Source organism: Sinocyclocheilus anshuiensis, unplaced genomic scaffold, assembly GCF_001515605.1.
Source record: "Sinocyclocheilus anshuiensis isolate Anshui unplaced genomic scaffold, SAMN03320099.WGS_v1.1 scaffold51, whole genome shotgun sequence".
Classification (NCBI taxonomy): domain Eukaryota; kingdom Metazoa; phylum Chordata; class Actinopteri; order Cypriniformes; family Cyprinidae; genus Sinocyclocheilus; species Sinocyclocheilus anshuiensis.
In genome coordinates, this window is record NW_015548296.1 from 5,023,698 (window position 1) to 5,029,118 (window position 5,421).

The window sequence follows — 5,421 nt, forward strand, 5'->3', positions numbered from 1 at the left end:
AAAGTATCCTTTAAGTATATCGGCGATACTGGCCCTGTATTTACTTGGTATCGCTCAAAGTATTCACATTATGCATTTTCCTCCCATAGAAAACCCTTATAAAGAAAAGTTTACTGTAAGTGGCTTATTGGATGAAGACAGTGATATGAAAAGGCCATTCGGTGTACAGTTATAGACTATGTACTATGTGAAGGATTTCCTCCCTCCACTTTTCATTTCTTTAGTAGCTCGGAGTTCTACAGTTCCATCTCATTGTAGCCAAAAGTATACGCGTGCGCTTGGAGTCACTGTTGCCAACTCTCGCAAGCTAAATAAGCAACCGCAGCTTAAAAAACAAGCCCAATATTTTTTTTTGATGGTTTATTATCATCAATATTATTTAGAAATTATTTATTACCAATAAATTAACCTGCAACATATTAAACTGAAACCACTCTTTTATCTGAAAAGCAAAAACATGTTATTTTACAAAAATCAGCAAACTGCAACAAAGTGAGAACAAAAAACTAATCTCCAATCACCTGTGAGCAGAATAGGATTGGAGATGGAAAAGGAGAAAAACACAAGAGCTTCAAAGGGGAACTGTAACATAGCCACATATTTATAGCCTACTAAAATATAGGCTATTCGAACCAAATGTATAGGCTATATAGTTTTAGTATTAGTACAGCCCATGATAATTAATACATTACAAAAACTTTGTAAAAATTAGGCTAAAAGAAAGTCATCCCACTCCTCTACGTCTACTTCTATCATCGCTTGGATTACAGCGTCACACGCCTTCTTTTTGAACGTGATTTTCGCCAATGAGGGGGAGGAGGGGGCGGAACATTTGGCAAATTAAGCTGCAGCATTTATATTATTGCACTGGTTGGCTATTAACTGTAAGCAGACAGAGTGTCAACCAATGCTTTGGAGAATACGGCCAATGTTGGGGAAAGTTACTTTTAAAAGTAATGCATTACAATATTGCGTTACTCCATAAAAAAGTAACTAATTACATTACTTAGTTACTTTTTATGGAAAGTAATGCGTTATGTTACTTTTGCATTACTTTTTAAATCTGGACAGGGGTTGCTTGTTTGATTTTAAAATAACTATTTTTGGCAAATATAAAAGCCTTGAAGGTCAGAAGCAAAGACATTGGTTAATAGAATGGGATTAAATACATAAAGGATATTTGTGTTGTTTAACATTTAATTATTGCAGGTACGCGTCATATTCTGAGTTGCATTATTTTAATTCATTTTGAGGAATACTGAATCTGGTTTTTTTTTTGTGTGAGTGATGAATTAATGCATATTCATATTTATTTTAGAACTACAGTAACATCTGATTTCTCTCAACATGGGGACAGGAGAGCTGTCAATCAATAAATTGGAAAAAAAGTAACTTGCGTTACTTATTTGAAAAAGTAACTCAGATATTCTCTTGTAAATTAAAAAGTAATGCATTACTTTACTAGTTACTTGAAAAAAGTAATCTGATTACGTAACTCGCGTTACTTGTAATGCATTACCCCCAACACTGAATACGGCGAACATAAATAAGGAAACGGAAGTTGCTTGTCAGATTTCCCTAACAAGCAACCGTATTTTTTTAAATAAGCCCAAAAAACCGCAACCCGCGACCCGGGATTTTTTCACGCAACTTTACAAAAAAAGAAGCCCAAAGTCGCGTATAATAAGCGGAATTGGCAACTTTGCTTGGAGTCACGTGATAGCATGACAACAAAACACAGCCTAGCAGTGGAGCAGCAGTCAGGGGTGTTTGGTTCCAGGTTTTTCGGAGTCGACTCCTCGACTCCGTTTACCGTGACTCCAAATTAGTCCAGTTTAGTGGCGACATTACCTTTAAATGAGCTATCACCGTTGCTCGCTGTTGCCGACACTTAATTTCACAGAGAGAAAAGTCACGAAAAATAGCCGTGGTGGAATGTTCTCTCAGAATTAACAGTTTTTGGATACCAGATATTTTCAGACAGGATTTGGCACCTGGGGTTGGATCCAATATCGCTGATGTGGAGACTCGATCTAAGATTTGTCGGCACTATCTGTCAATCTGTAGCCATTTCCTGCCTGTGCTCTTTTCCTTGTGTCAATAAGATTTAGTATTTCAGTGTTGCAAAACACTCCTTTTTGAAATGCATACAGGATTTAATATAAATTATTGATCAGCTTTAATTTTTGATTTAATAAAGTGATTCTCCTGGTTATCTGATTTTGGATTCTCTTATTTACTGTCTGAATAGTTATAGCCTAGTTGAAAGTGTTCCAGATCACCATGTAATCAGTCTGCTCCTTTAACCTGGAGTGTGGCACAATCTGACGCGCACAGATCCTGACCCATCAGACCTATTAGCACTAACTGATTACACACCATTGTCACGTGAAACTGCCTTTTGTCATGACAGGATTATGGCTGGATTGGATTACTGTTATATCCAAGGTTTCATTAACTAGCACTCTGTGTCCAGAAAACCTGGCCTTGTTTACAACAGTTCAATGCAAGATTTTACACATGGCAAAGACCTGATATACTTGGATATTTCATTGATATTATATATTAAATAACAAAATCAGAGGGACGGAATTGCAAGATGTAAACTGATAATTATGAGAATAAAGTAAGAATTATTATTATTATTATTAAGACTTCGGAGGAAAAAAGTATGGATTATGAAATAAACTCAGAATTGCTAGAAAAAGTCTGAATTCTGTGCTTATATCTGGCAATTCTGACTTAGAACTCTGCGTTCATATTTTGCAATTGTTTTATATACTGTGATTCTGACTTGTTTTTTTCAGGATTGTTAAAAACCTTGTCCAAAAAGTGAGATACAAAATGTCATTTAATTGCTACAGTATACTTTTCATTATACTGTTTCATGGCAGAAATGGGCATACTGAACAAATCAGTGAATGAATTTGAATACATTTTTTTAGTGAACGGATTCAAAGATTCGAGTCACTATAGGATACATTAAAAGTCCCACCACTAATGATCACACATCAAGTGTGAATAAAAGTATATCTGATGAGAAGTACATTATGTGTGAAAACTTATTGGAACTCGAACAGTAGAGCACAGCGCTAGCAAAGGTCATGGGTTCGATTCCCAGGGAATGCATGAACTAAAAAAAATGCGTACTTTGAATGCAATGTTAAAGTCAAAGAGTCTGTCAAATGCAGGCTGTATCAAGAATACTGAACTTAACTGAATACGACAAATGCCAACCTATTGTCCAAAGAAAAATCATTTAATTGAGCCGGTGTGTAAGGGACAATCAGTGGTAACGAGATCGTGTGAAGACACGTGCTGACTTTCCTTGTGGCTTAGACAGAGATCATTTACCTGTCCTCACTATGGATTAGGTTCGCGAACAGCACAATGCACTATCTTACCCTTTGGTACGGTACACAAAAAGTGGGGGTTATTTGACATCACTTCATGCCAAAAGTCCAGAAGTATGGCACAGAGCCACTGTCAACAGGGAAGTGTAGATTTTATTACAGCATCCTAATCCTTTTAGCCTCCTAATTTCTCCCGACCGTGGTCTTGAGATGCTGGCTGGATGCATGATGGCTTAATCCCTCCTTAGAAGAGGTTACGCTTTGCCCTCCTGCGTTACTCGCAGTGTCTCACCCATGGAGGAGCTACTGATACCCACAGATGCCGCGGAGGCACCGCCCGAGCCTGCGGGACCTGCTAAAACACCGCTGGAGAGAATGAAGGACTTCATGGCAAGCACGTTCTCGGTCGGTGTCAGAGAGTATGTGAAGGACTACATCAGGCAAAACGGGCTGCTGACGCTCTCGGTTCTAGCCGTGATCACAGGATGCATCCTGGGCTTCATGCTGAGGGATCTGGACCTCTCCACACAGGTAAGGCTAATTAAACTGGGATTTTAGATAAATAAATGACTCTGGACATGTCAATGAAAATGCACAGAAGGAAGAAATTAAGCAAACACGTGCAAGTTGTAATTGTTGTAGCTTCATGGATGCACCTCAAACATCCACCCAACGCATCTTTTTCTATATTTTATTATGTTTTTTTTTTTTTATCAAAAGGGGACAGAAAACGTGTCATCATAATGCAACTCATACTGTGTGAAAAGAAAAAGTCACTTCTCAATTTCCATTCAATTTTTACTATTATAACTTCAAAGATAAAACTGAGAACAATATTGTTGGTTTTTGTTGTGATGAAATGAGGCGTGTTTGAACGTTAGGAAAACATCCACCCAACGCATCTTTTTCTATATTTTATTATGTTTTTTATCAAAAGGGGCAGAAAACGTGTCATCATAATGCAACTCATACTGTGTGAAAAGAAAAAGTCACTTCTCAATTTCCATTCAATTTTTACTATTATAACTTCAAAGATAAAACTGAGAACAATATTGTTGGTTTTTGTTGTGATGAAATGAGGCGTGTTTGAACGTTAGGAAGTGCTTAAGGACATCTATGCTCAGTGATCTAATCCCAGACAGACAGCAGTTAAGCCGAGACAAATTCAGGTTGATGTGAGAGACGGTGTCATCGCGCGTGACGCCTCACCCTGCTGAACAGCAAATGGCAACAGTTCGGGGAATTAGCTTAGATAGGCTTCTTCAGAAAGCAAATTCATCCTACCCAGTTACATTATAGTCGCAAGCATCAGTAGGGTACTATTACATATACTTTAATATAATCATAATTTTAATAACATATACTTTTAAGAACAAATTAAATTCAAGAGGAGAAGTGTGCTCTATATATTAGGGATTCACTGATGTATCGGCCAATAATCGGTATCGGTCGATAAAAGCAGTATCTAGTAAAGCATTAATGAGATCCTACTTAAAAAAAGCTCAGGTTCTATTTGACCCTATGAATCACTCGTAGGCCTACCTCACGCCAGGTTTACCGTGCTTTTTACCCTTCACCAAAGGTTATTTGTTCGCCTCCCATCCAGTAATCACAGGTTGGTTGGTGCTTTGCCTCTTCAAGTAATTGCCTGAAATAAACCTGAATGAACTTCAGAAGGTATATTGAAAAAAACAGTACAACTTGCTGAAATATACACTCTAAAAAATGCTGGGTTAAATACAACCCAGCGCTGGGTAAAATATGGACAAACCCAGCTATTGGGTTGTTTTGACCCAGTGGTTGGGTTACTACACAGAAGGTTGGGTTAAACATTTCACTCAACCGCTGGGTGAAAACAACCCAATTGCTGGGTTTGTCCATATTTCACCCAGCGCTGGGTTGTATTTAACCCAGCATTTTTTAGTGTATCAGCTCTTGTGTAATCATTCGATCAGTGTTTCCACAGCAGAAAGACGTCAATAAAACAGCTTTTGATAAATCACTCTAAAAAATGCTGGGTTGTTTCAACCCAACGTTGGGTCAAATATGGACTAACCCAACTTTTGGG

At 37.8% G+C, this 5,421-nt stretch overlaps 1 pseudogene; it reads left to right on the forward strand.

Annotated features, from left to right (window-relative positions):
• The first annotated feature begins 3,574 nt into the window (after positions 1–3,574).
• LOC107656078 (excitatory amino acid transporter 5-like) overlaps positions 3,575–5,421 on the forward strand; it is a 12,423-nt pseudogene continuing 10,576 nt past the window's right edge.